Genomic DNA, 13,913 nt, shown 5'->3' with positions numbered 1-13,913 from the left:
CTAAGTGAAAAAAATGAGTGGGTAATTCTTTTTCAGAAACTGCCAAAATTTTTGTTCAGTTAAATAGAGACCATGAAAATACTGACATGCCATCTGCAGAAATCTCGAACTTGATCAGTAAACGCAGCAGTTTTAGTGAATCTTGCTGTGATATTACAGATGGTGATACAATTTTCCATTTGGTTAGATAAAGAACATGAAAATAGTGACATGATGTGTAGCAAAATCTCAATTTTGGTCTGTAAATGCAGCGGTTTTACCGACTCGTGCAGTGATTTACATATTGTATCCAAAACAAACGCTATTCTAATTATTGGTGAAAAAAAACAGTCGTTAAAAATGACCAGCTAGTCGGTAAAATCCCTCCCTCCCCCCAAGCATTTTAGCTTGTAACGACCCTGCCAATAATGTATATATATATATTTCATTCTGTATTATACAATTTTATTCCGCAGGATCTTTCCTATCTACCATTACCACTTAAGACATATTATTTTGCTAATAATTTTCAATTGTTTCTAAGTTGAATATGTGTCCTTGATTGAAGAGTAGGGTCGATTGACATCTTAGCTCAGTTTTAAATTTGTTAATTAACAATTTATATAGCTCAATGGAAGGGAACCGAAAGCTTCCCATGCAGAAGGGCAAGAGTAAAAGCAGCACGTACAAGGAAGTAAGTCAGTATATTTTTAAGGATGGCATTTGCTGCATGTATAAAAAATGCCTTAAGCCTCAATGACTTAAATTTTAACATCAAGACTAAAATACAAGTTTCATGTATAACGTTGATAATGCAATAATTTTGTTTTTAATTTGTGCTATTTTTTCTATTTATTTAGGAAGTAAACGTCCCGTTTGTATAGTTCGTGACAAAGTTGATCTGGTACCGCTAGATGGCAAAAGATCTTTGATTAGAGTAAAGACTCATTGAGTGTGCCACCGTCGCTGGTCTAGATTAAGTGTGGTCTAAATATAAAGTGCCGGCCCAAATATTTAAAGGATATTTATTGGGTGTATTAAAAATGACCTCAAGCCTCGAAAACTAAAATTTTAGCCTCAAGATTAAGATTCAAGTTTCATGCATATTTGTTTATTATTAACAAATGAGTCACTAGAAAATACAGCAGTTAAATTTCCATAGCCTATAATTCTAACAAAACAAAAATAAAAATTACCTCATTACTTTCACAGTTAGTTCTGATGCAAATTAGCGTGTTTGAGCTGACCAAAAAAACACAAAACAACTTTTATTCCACGTCTTTGGAAAAAAATATCTTTCTCGGCGTCATATCCGGGATGTTTATCGGGGACGGGAGGGGAGGGGGGGGGGGGGTACAAAAGGATTTTTTTGGGGGAAGAGGGCTTACAAAAAAAAAGTTTAAAACCGCATCGAAAATTTGTCTATATTCATTTTTGTTACTTTCTTACGAGTCGAACAAACCTTTTTTTTGGGGGGGGGGGGTTAAACCCCTAATTCCTCTGGTTCCGGTCTTGATCTTACTTCTTCCCTTTCTCACCCCTACCAAACAATTAATCAACAATTTTTAAATTAGTAGGGAACTTGAATGAATCCCACACTCATTATATACAACTCATCACAATTCCTGGCACATACCGACAACCGTAATAATGCAGTAATTTTGTTAATTTGATTTATTTATTTAGGAAGCAAACGTCACGTTTGTCTAGTTGGAAACAAAGTTGATCTGGTACCGCTAGATGGCAAAGGATCTTTAGATAGAATGAAGACGGCACTAATTGAGTCTGCCACCGTTGCCGGTCTAAATAAAAAAAATTTGAAACACGTGGCGCTGAATAGTTCTAAAACAGGATTTGGGATTGAGGAACTTATTACAAAGCTTTGGAATTCATGGAAAAATTAAGGTTAGATCTACTCTTTTGTTTTATATGTTTTATCTGTTTCCTGAGTTGATTAGTTTTGTACACAGTATAGTTACTATGTAATATAGTACATAGTGCAATATACTGCACTATGCCGAGTCATAGTGCAGTTAAACTTATCCGATTAAAGAGAACTGTGGACGATTATAGTTACTATGTAATGCAGTAACATAATGCGTTTTGTACACAATATAGTTACTATGTAATATAGTACATAGTGCAATATACTGCACTATGCCGAGTCCTAGTGCAATTAAACTTATCGATTAAAGAGAAATGTGGACGATTATAGTGACATTAATGTATCTCCTACGTATTCCGTTGATCTGGCTGGCTTATACCCAAATTTCAAACTTAATTTTTATGATTAACTAAAGGGGATGAAGATAAAAAAAAGGATGTTACAAAAGGGTATACGAAAGGATTTTTTCGGGTGGGGGGGTTGTTACAAAAAAAACTTTAAAAAAACGTATCAAAAATTTGTTTATATTCATTTTTGTTACGTTTTTGTAGTTCGGACAAATATTTCAGGGGGCGGGGGGTCCAAACCCCAAACCCGCCCCCTGGATAGGCTTTGTCAAGTGTGACTGTATTATGGCTCGGACGGATAAAAGACCTTAGAGCAAAATAAACATAAAACAAAGCTACCTTGTAGGCAGAATATACTTTCACATTGATAACATAGACATGCATTATGTTAAAAACAACAACAAGTAAAATAATAAGGGATTTATCTAAAACAGTGAAATTCTTTATGTTTTACATGAATATATTGGCTCTATAGCCAAGAGCCGATCCAGCAACTCATATATATAAATAAAATAAAACTTATATTTCCCATTTTAACTGCATCCCAGCACATACTTCCCCCCTCCCCACTTTCCCTCAAACGTCTGAATATGGTCCCATAATATGTACAAAAATTTACTGATTTTGTTCGTTTGTAACATTTTATGTACTTTTTCTCATCAACAGTTGGTTCGTAATACCAATTGAAAAAACTTCAGAATCTGCCAAGTTTTGGATGTAACCTAGCGCTATACCCCGGCATTAGGGTATGGGGTTGAAATGCAGTTAAACTGTAAACCTCTTTAAAAAATCCAATAAATGTAAATTTTGTGAATGTAATAAAGTTGGAACGGTTTATTATATCTATAAAAAGCAGCCCAGACAGATGACTATGTTGGGACTCTTGCCTCAATACCAAGATGTCATTGTACTTCATTCCTGTCTTCAGACACTTATCTTTCTTAGTAGGACTTTGTTTTCCCCATACTTCTAGCAGCTATGTAAAGTACTCAAAATGAAATTTCTTAACCACTGAGCTACATCATTTTAAATGCAGTATCTGCTGCCTTATTTTATTGTTGATGCTATTTTACCCCTTTTTTTCACCATGACATTTTTGTTTTGCTATTTGTTATGCTATTCAATAGGCTAGAAAAAAAGAATGATGCCGTCTTTTTTTCTAGAAAATTATTGTAAATTTTGGAAACTTTTTAGTGACTTTTTTTTGGTTTTGATACTTTTACATAGATAATTTTACATTAGTTTTTTTACATTACTTTTACAAGCTAATGTTGAAGAAAATAGATAAATTAGGCTAGACATTGGTTTTACAATCTAATGTTGAATTAAATCAATAAATTAGGCTAGATATTAGTTTTACATTGGTTTTTTACATTAGTTTTACATGCTAATGTTGAAGTAAATCAATAAAACAGGCTAGACATTAGTTTTACAAGCTAATGTTGAGTTATATTAAATAAGAAAACCAAAAAGTCTTTTGTATAACTTTGTTCATAATTCTCTATAATAATTTGATGTTTAAAAAGTCATACAGAAGACTATATCATTTTCCATATTTAAAGGAAACATAATATTTTTAATGAAGTTCATTTTTATGTTTCTGGCCGCCCCCAGGCCATTCAGCGTATCCCCAGGTGGTGATAGGGGAACGCCCTACAGATATGTAGTGTACCTCCATAGGAGGCACGGACCAAGGGGGGCCTTGTCCCTGGGGGTCCATAATAGAAACTGGGGCTCCCTCGCCTGGGGTCAAGAATACAGGCGGAGGAGGAAGTAGGCCCCTCAAATTACACTCAAAAGGGCCCACTGGTTTGTCCATAAGTCCCATGAGTTACAAACCTTCTACCAGTAATGGGTTGAATTGCATGGCGATGCAGAACACCATCGTATGAGGATCCTCTATAGGAGGACAGCTGCGGCAGGTCGTAAGATCCAGATCTATGGACAACGGCCTCTGAAAAGGGCTGCCTCGACCTTTTTGGAGTACCTGCAAGACAGGGGACCTTGCAGTCAACTCTATTCCCACTTGAGGAGTGGCGCCCCACGAGGAAATTACAGCCCAGTAAACGACACAGCATTCGCACGGGATTCTGACTAATGGACAATTCTTCTGGGCTTGGTTTGTTTTGATGGGCGTCTTCGGGCTGAAAAACCTCTTCCTCGCTAATTTATCTATTAGAGGCTGCCTCCCCGTAGTAGCATAATATTTGTAGGCATGAATATATAATGAGTCAGAGGTAATAGGCTTGAGATTATCTGTGCAGGATTTCAACTCTTGTTGATAGAAGAGCATCGCCAATTGCTGAAAACCATGTTTTGACCAAGATGGGCCCAGGATTGAACAAAGCCTCCATTCATGGAGGTCCCAGGGACTTATTGCTGTCCGGTTCTAATCCGGCTTAAGCACTTCGGTGTAGACTTGAGAAGATATGTGATTCCCGTCCTGCACTTGTATCCGGGATCATTGCTTTTCCTGAGGCGAAAATAATTTCAATGATTTAAAGAACATGAAAATTGGAACTTGGAATGTTAGGACGTTAAAAAATGACTATCGTATCGAAACTTTGACTGACGAATTCAACTAATTGCTCGTTTTATGACTAAAAAGTTCAGGGTATCAGTTATAGTAGTATACGCCCCAATAGAACTGACTGACGGAGATACTAGTGACTCAGATGAATTTTACTTATAGTTACAGGAGCAAATAGACAGGGTCCCAGGTAGAAATATGATGTTATTACTGGGAGATTTTAACGCCCAGGCTGGTAGAAATAGGGATAGATGGTATCCTATCCTTGGTAATTTTGGCGTAGGAAAAGAAAACAGTAATGGATACAGACTTGTTCATTTTTTTATGTATAAAAATATATTTTTAAACAATAAGGTGTTTTGTCATAAAATTGCTCATAAGTTAAAATTGTATTAACGTGATAGTAAGACAGCAAACCATATTGATTATGTTATAGTCAACCGAAGACTGGCAGTATCAATACAAGATACTAGGCTATATAGGAGTGCAGTTATTAATGTTAAAAGTAAAGATCACCATCTAGTAGTGTCAAGGGTTAATTTAAAGCTGAAATATCGGAAGGGTAACTACCTCCCGGGAAATTATGATGTTAGTAGACTTCAGGATCAGAAATTGAGAGAAACTTTCCAGGAACAGTTGTATACTAAACTTAAGAGTTTAAAATTTGTTAATGTGGAAGATGGTTCGAATCATTTTAAAAAATAATTTGTGAAGTTGCTGAAGGTGTATTAGGGAAGTAATCTAGAACTGCAGCGCAGAATATTAGTGAAAAAGCTCTATATTTGGTAGAAATGAGAAAGGACTTGTACAAGAATTACATGAGAGATAGATAATAAGAAAACAAAAGGACTATAAGGAAAGAGAAGTAAGGATTAAAATATGAACTAAGGAGATGTGAAGTGGAGGCTATGGATAAAATTGCCGAGGATCTGGAAGATGCAGCTAGACGGCATAATAGTAAAAAATTGTACTAGCATGTTAACAAATTGAGAGAAAGTAGTCCATCTGGACTTGGCCCAGTTAAAGATAGGAATGGCGATAAGGAAATTAGCGATTTCCGTAATTAGCGATAAGGGAAAAACTAAAGAGAGATGGGCCGAACATTTTGAGAATTTACTAAACCGAGATAGAGTTGCAGGAAAAGATATTAAGGAAAATGAAAAAGTTTGTGATACCTTGGATTTGAAAGAAGATTTGTTTTGTGAGGAAGAATTAGCAACGGTACTAAAAGGATTAAAAAATAATAAGGCTCCAGGTGCTGATAGGGTGGTAAATGAGTTTATTAAATATCGTGGCTCTAAGGTTTGAAATAAGTTACTGAAGATTATGAATATGATTTTGAAAAAGGGGAAGTACCTAACGATTTTAGGAAAACCTTAATTAAGCCACTCTATAAGAAAGGTGATAAAAGTGAGTGTGATAATTATCGATGCATTAGTCTGGTCTCTGTCCAGACTAATGCCCACGGAATCAAATGAGGAGGAAAAAGTCTCCTGGACCTGGATTATGCTGATGATTTAAGCATCCTAGATGAAAGTTTGAGCAAAATGAATGAAGTTTTAGAGGTTTTGCGAGTTCAGGGTGCTAGAATTGGTTTGAAAATTAATGTTAGGAAGACTAAGTCACTAAGGCTAGGAATAAGTGAAGATGAAAAGGTGACGTTGGGTAATGAAAAGATTGATCTGGTGGGCAGCTTCACTTACCTTGGTAGTATTATTAGTAAAGATGGTGGGAGCAGTGAAGATGAGAATATGAAAGATGAAAAGTAGAATAGCCAAGGCTCAGGGTGTTTTTTCACAGTTAAAAAAAGTTTGGAAGAATAGGAAGATGTAAACCAAGATTAGAATATTAGAAGCTACAGCGATGACAGTGGTCAAATATGGCTCTGAAGCATGGACGCTCCGAAAAGCGGATGAAGATTTGCTAGATGTTCTCCAGAGAAATTGCTTAAGGATTTTCCTGGGTACCTGGCTGGCTGACCGTATTTCAAACAATAGGCTATACGAAAAATGTGGTTCAATACCGCTCTCTAGGGCTATAATGAAAGAAAGGTTGAGGTGGCTTGGGCACGGTGTGTAGATGAAGGATGACAGTTTGCCGAAGATTGTTCTTTTCGGCCAACCGTCTAGGGCTAAACGGAAAGCAGGTCGTCCTCGTCTGGGGTGGGAGAATGTCATAAAGAAAGATTTAAAGGAAATGGGAACTTCCTGGGAGGATATAAAGAGGGAGGCTTTGGATAGATTGGGGTGGAGGAAGAGCGTGCGTAGCTGTGTTGGCCTCAGACGGCTTGGTGCTGCGATGAGTTGTTATTAGTAGTAGTAGTATCTCCTGATTGAATTTTGCTGAAGTAATGGTTCATGAACTGTTCTATTTCTTTAATATGAGTTTTAAAGATAGCATTTTATTGCAAGTCTTATTTAAGTAAGTCATTTTATGGTTCATTGTAGGGTTTTTGCGAATCTTAGCCCTCCTTGTGTACAAGCCGTCCTACTTCAGGGGCTAAAGAAGCCTTTGAATCAGACAATTTTTAGAGAGCTTTTTCTGAATATACGGTATACTCTCTTCTCCTTAATATAACCCTCCTCCTTAATAATCACCCTCCTTAAGTATGTTGCCGAATTAATTGGAGCTAATAATTGTGAGATTTAAGTATACAACCCTCCTCCTTGATTGAGTTCAAGCTTTGGTAGTGTTACTTGAAACGGAGTCATATTTAAGTAAGTCATTTTTTTGGTTCATTGTAGGGTTTTTGCGAATCTTAGCCCTCCTTGTGTACAAGCTGACCTACTTCAGGGGCTAAGGAAGCCTTTGAATCAGACAGTTTGTAGAGTGCTTATTCTGAATATACAGTATACTCCCTCCTCCTTAATATACACCCTCCTCTATATTATGCCCTGGCATTAGGAGGGGATTTGGTTGCATTACGTTTTTCGTTAATAATTGATGTTAATAAATAAAACAAAAATACTTTATTTACTAATTTAAAACTGCATGCCAAAAGCAATTAGCAAATGACAACATGCATGATTTTAGAGAAAGGGGTTAAGTTCCCCAAAAACTGGTGTAATCTTGATGAAAATTATAGAATTAAATTCACCTTGTATTAAACAATAAGACCCCTATCTACAAAATTTGAAGTTTCTTCGTTTTTAAGGGAAGGATGGTCAGGTATGCGTGTTTGTTTCCCTTACTGGTTACTTATGTGTATTTTTTTACGTATTTGTTTCTCAGGGGTGATCGTATTGAAGCAGGTTTCTTACATTTATTGAAAGACAGTTCGTTCGATGAACATACGTATAAAGATCATATAATATGTAAAAATATAACTTATATGATCATGAACACATATAGATATGAAGATGCACTTTTTAAGCCTTAAAAGAGATCACAAAAGTGCTGTATTCTAGAATTTTCATCTGTAAAAAGCCAAACAGAGCAAAAATTCTAAGAACTATTGAAAGGGCATTTATGTTGCATTGAAGTCTCGAGGTGCTACTGGTGCGCGGTGCACCGTTCGTTCCTAAACATACTTGCAGTGCATCAACAATAAACTGTTACTATACATTGTCTATCTAATAAAACTAACGGTTATAGAATATCACATAGTTGTACACCATATTTTATAGTGTTGACTATTGGTATTCTTACAATGAGAGGGATTCCTAAAGTGTCAAAAAAGTCGTTCTGGCCTAAACTTTAATACTTTCTATGAAAAGTGCCTGAAATTCGCCCCCTACGCCACGCCGAAATGGGGGAGTGCGCCACCGAAAAAAAACGACGGCACGCCGCCCAGCGTTGCTCCGCGCGCTAACGCTATCACGGCGTCTACCGGTGGTAGCGGCTCTAAGAAGCCGCCGTGTTTTTCTCTTTTTTGATTATAAATCTTGATCTCCGGGCTTCAACCGTCATCCTGGCTAATCTGTTTCTTAAAAATAAATACTGTCATCTTGGTCTCGCCCTGTATATTGGTTCATAGGAAGGAGAAAAAGAAATTTTTCTTGAAACAAAAATTCTACCTTCCACTTTAAAATTCTGTTCATTTTTCTTTCTTATTTTTCGGATGAAAAGAAGTAGGTAAAAGAGCATTAGGCAATTCAGGATGTTGTCATAGGCAGCGCAATCGAGATGTCTAAGTAAAGAACAATGTTGGCACAATGTATTATTTTTTTTATATTTTTTTTTTTGTTTTCCATACCAGGGCAATTCGTATCGAAGGAGTTGTCGTAGAAACTTCAAAAAGGGCTCATTCGATTGGAAATTGGAATAACTAGTGCGCTTTTTAATAGTCGAAAGTGATTGGAAGGCAGCTAAAACCCCTTCCACGCCCACCCTTTCCCCAAACACATCCAATCAAAATTTTAAGATAGCCATTTTGTTCAGAGTAACTGATTAAATATGCTTTTTGAGGAGGTTACTCCCCCACAACCCTTAGGGAAAGGGTTTTGTAGTTATGCCCTGGAGGTATATAAGAACGATGTTGGCACAATGTATTATTTATTATTTTTTCCTTTAGACCAGGGCATTTCATATCAAAGAAGTTGTCGTAGAAACTTTGAAAAGGGCTCATTCAATTAGAGATTGGATTGGCTTGTGCCTTTTTTAATAGTCAAAAATGATTGGAAGGCAACTAACACCCCTTCCATGCCCACCACTTCCCGAAACACGTCCAATAAAAATTTTGAGATAGCCATTTTGTTTAACGTAGTTGAAAGTTCTGGAAATTAGGCCTTAGAGGATGACAACCACCCTCACAGTCCTTAGGGTAAGGGTTGTAATTTATGCCCTGGGGGCATATAAGGTGTTTATAGAAATCGTTGTCGTAGAAACTCAAAAAGGGATCATTAGTTTGGAAATGGAAAAGCCTAGTGCCCTTTTTAATAATCGAAAGTGATTGGAAGGCTTGAAATTTGTATACTAGAGATTGATGTGGGTGTAATGTGTCATTTTTTGTTGTTGTTGTTGTTTAGACCAGGGCACTTCGTATCGAAGGAGTTGTCGTAGGAACTTTGAAAAGGGCTCATTTGATTGAAAATAGAAAGGGCTGAAGCCCTTTTTAATATTCGAAAGTGATAGGAGGGAAACTAATCCCCCTCCCACGCCCCCCCACCCATCTGCATTTATGTTTAAAAAGTAAATGTTTCCTTAAGATTAAATAAAAATGCACTATGTTTATTCTAATTCTCAATAAGGCATCTCAGCAGTATCCCAAGAACGACTGAGGGTATTATGTTCAAACTTTCAGGGCTTCTTCTGCTCTTAAAATTTGACCAAATCAAAATAGCGTAAGTGTATCCAAGCTATCAAAGAAAGTAAACAAATTTGTTTGCGAATGTTATCAAGTTTTCCATTTCAGGTCAACTAGAGGAGGTATGAAACTAAATTAAACACTATTATTTGTGTCCAGATTTTTATAAGAGTCTATGTTGTTAAATTTTGCTGAAAATTGTGTTCCAGCACACAAATAGCAGGCCAAACTATAAATTCTTAAAAAAAAAACAAAAATATTTAAAGTATGATTTTCTTTTTCCCTGAAAAGACTATATCAATATAAAACGAACAGAAATTAATTAAAAAAACTGTCTCCAAAAATTAAGTTTTTTCAAAGAAAAGTAAAGAACTCCATTAAACCAAAAATGAGCAAAATTAAAATCAAATACTCTACCAACTGTGAAACTACCACAAATCAGAATCGATAAGTAAATGAAACCCAAAACGAACAGAAATTACCATAAATAGCCGAGTCAAACTCAAAACGAGCAGAAATTAAGACAAGTTGGGCGCAAAACCCCTATACCTCCCCAAGGCCAAAATATAATTTTTACTTCACTGACAAAACTACAAATGAATATGCATTGTCAGTTTAATATACATATATTGATGTTTAGTAATCAAAATGTTAATATTATTTCATTTATTAAAGTTATAAAAGTAAAAACATTTATATTTTTTCAGTAAAGTGCAAATTATGTTCTGGCCTTGGGAAGGCATAGGGGTTTTGAGCCCAACTTATGTTAATTTCTGCTCGTTTTGAGTTTGATTCAGTTATTTATTGCTATTTTTGTTCGTTTTGGGTTTCATTTATTTATCGATGCTGATTTGCGGTAGTTTTCCGCTTGGTAGATTATCTAGAGCTAGTATAGAAATATATCTATAGAAATGAATTACATTTTTTTGCACAGTCAGCAGAGCACACTGAAGATGAAGTAGCCTTAAACTTTGACTTGAAACGTTATACCACTTCCTTCAGAAAAGAATTTCGGAGGGTAATTCCGTGTTGATAAGAAAAGAGGGTAAAGGTGCAGTTTGGTTCCTCCTGTAGTGTAGTGCGCAGGAGCCCTATGGTGAAGGTGGAGGTTTGTTCTCCCTTATAAAACAATTTATTTCAGCAGATACAAAGAAGAAGCCCATTTGCGGCATTCTGTGGGACCACAAGATCCTGTACTAGTATCAGATCCCGCGAGTGGCAGTTTACGCTCGTCAAGTTCTGGCTGTATCAGCCACATGTGCCCCAGCTAAATGGCTTTTTAGCACGACAGGACTGATAGTGACTGCAAAAACATCAATGGCTCCAGGCAGAGTGAACAAACTCAATTTTGTTACATCAATTGTAACTGAAGTGATGTAACCGCTGATTTAAAATTGTTGGTTTTGTTAAACCATGGTATCTGATTTGTATACAGTGTTTTTTCGATGTCGTTTTTTTTTTTTTTTTTTACTTCCTTTTGTATATATTTGATGAACAGGAGATGTTTGAACTTCAAACTTTGAAAGTTATACAGACATTAGCCCAAATCATTAACAAGAAGGAAATGACTAAACACGGGATTTTATAGGAACAATGCGATGTTAAACATAAGCACAACATAGGTTTCCCTGGGTCTAGTGGCTAAAAATGAGAATTCTACTTTGTCTGATCGATGGTGAACATAAACACTTTCCGCACGGCCCAAAAAATTCTTGTTTTGTCATATTGTTCTTGTATGTTTTTAGCCAACCATTTAAAAATCCTTACTAAAATCGAGGTTGAACGTGCTTGGTGAAGTGGAATTTTTATTTTTATTTTTAATTAGAAAAATCGGCGCGCCGTGGCGCGCCGCCGGTCTAAAATCGGCGGTGCGCCGCCAAAAAAATTTCGGCGCGCCTGGCGGCGCGCCGCCGCCGTTACTGAATCACACATTCGCCGCCGTCAATTCGGCGTGGCGCGGCTTCGGGGACTACCTGAAATGAATTGAACCACTAATCAGACAATTACGGATTAAACTAATGCTTTCACTATGAAGAAAAATGTAGAATAATCTACATATGTAGAATCTAGAATAATTGCACGGTGGGTGCTGAGGGGATTAAAGTTCACTTGTTAATACGGAGACGATAGCTTATTTCTGAAAAATACAAATCTATTTTGAGAATCAAACTCTGCGATTACTGTTTCTTCAAGTATAGTTCTGCAAGATTTAAACTTTGATGTATGCAGCGGGGGTTAAAGTGGCGGTAACCCTCCTCGGATTTAGGATAGCTTTGGATAAGGCATTAAAAACTAGTCAACTAGTTATTTTTTAAACAAACATAAAGAGTGAGGTTAAAACTTAAAACGATTAGAAATTCTTTAGTAATTAAGAGGCCTCCTCAACCTGGTGCTCTTGCGCTAAAGTTCTACTTGTTGTCCCCTAGGCTTTCAAAGTTTCCCCTAGCCTTTCAAAGTTTCTCCTAGGCTGTTAGGCGTTCAGGTCTCCACTGTTCCACAACAAGGATACAAGAAACAGAATGAGAAGCATTGATTTCGCAATGTTTCAAAATGGGAGATCTCATTTATGGGCATTTTCTTTAGACACCAAAGTTTACTTTTAAAATGTTTTAAAAGGAAATTGGTACCCATGCGATGGTCCATTAACTATAATGCAGTGATTTGCTCTCAAATACTTTCAGTAAAGGACTAAAAGCCTTTAGCTTAAAGAGCAGGTGATCGAAGAAGTGCAGCCTCCCTTAAACACCGAATCACTTCTGTTCATTTTAAGTTTTAGTGTCGCTCTTTACTTTCATTTGAAAAAGAGCTTGCTTTTTATTTCGATTTATTTTTTAATTTATTTTATATCAAGCACATTTGATATTGGGAAGCTCACTCCTCGTTTACAATTGGTAAGCCTATTCCCTCCAAGAGGCCATTTCGGTTACGAAAAACTTCTTAACCTCATATCGCTCCGAGGACATACTCGTTATTTGAGATTAGAGAGCCCATTCCCTACTTAACCTTTTTCTTGGTTAGAAATGACTCTTCAATCCTGAGGTACTAAGTCTTTTTGTGCTTTAGAGCGCATTAAGATCAGTAAACACATTACTTATCTGCAATTAGAGAGGATATATTATATTCCTTTCTACAGACGAGTCCTGGCTGGTAAGGAATTTTTAAAAAGACTGTAACTCCGTTGTACAAAATCTGCTTTTTGCTTTATAGTATCTCCATTAAATCTTTTTAACCTTCTTTTGACCCTTCCATAGTAATCTTATTTCATACAGTTAAATAACCTTTACATAGCTATAAAGCTGTCTTGCTACAGCATTAGCCCATGCATTCAGAACCCATTCCCCATTCATCTATTTTTATAGATTGTAACTGTGTGTTCAGTCGGAAAATTATTGACATGAACACATGTATAATGTTTAACTGATTATTTGCTTAAGTTTTTTTTCTGTTTACGCTACGCCGTTTTAAGCCTCGCAATGGCCGATTTTGTCAAAAGGATTAACTTGTTGATTAAACGAAACACTCAAGAATTACGCTTAGGTTAGATCTCAGAAAACCGGTTTCATAGCCACAAAGACAAGTGACGGGTGATAGAATAAATTGGACTTATGTAATTTGGACTATATATTTGCACATTGGGGTGGGGGGGGGTAGTTTGGGTTATGTTAGGGGCGCTGTCCAAATACTTTACTCCCCCTCCCCTAATGTGCAAATATATAGCCGAGATTATATTAATATACAAATTCAAGGTTATATTAAGGTTTTATTTCATTAGGATGAACCTAATTTCACTCCTTCGGTGTTTTTTTTTTTTTTTTTTTTTTTTTTCTTTTTTTTTTGCAAAATACTTTGCAATATATAAACTCAATTATAAAAACAAACTAAAAAGTTCACAATTATTTCGGGATATTCATTTTGTATATCACTGTA

General features: G+C 36.2%; 1 pseudogene across 1 annotated transcript in view; it reads left to right on the top strand.

The window, feature by feature from the left end:
• LOC148942992 (nitric oxide-associated protein 1-like) overlaps positions 1-13,913 on the top strand; it is a 77,366-nt pseudogene that overhangs the window by 49,008 nt on the left and 14,445 nt on the right. The window contains exon 3 of the transcript XR_016143060.1: positions 1,666-1,884. The product of XR_016143060.1 is annotated as a nitric oxide-associated protein 1-like (transcript). The remainder of the gene's footprint in view (positions 1-1,665; positions 1,885-13,913) is intronic.

This window comes from Artemia sp. Qi Xiang Cuo, chromosome 16 (assembly GCF_049724085.1).
Source record: "Artemia sp. Qi Xiang Cuo chromosome 16, ASM4972408v1, whole genome shotgun sequence".
In the NCBI taxonomy this organism is placed as follows: domain Eukaryota; kingdom Metazoa; phylum Arthropoda; class Branchiopoda; order Anostraca; family Artemiidae; genus Artemia; species Artemia sp. Qi Xiang Cuo.
The sequence above is the reverse complement of the archived record's forward strand: the minus strand, read 5'-3'. Positions and strand labels throughout refer to the sequence as shown.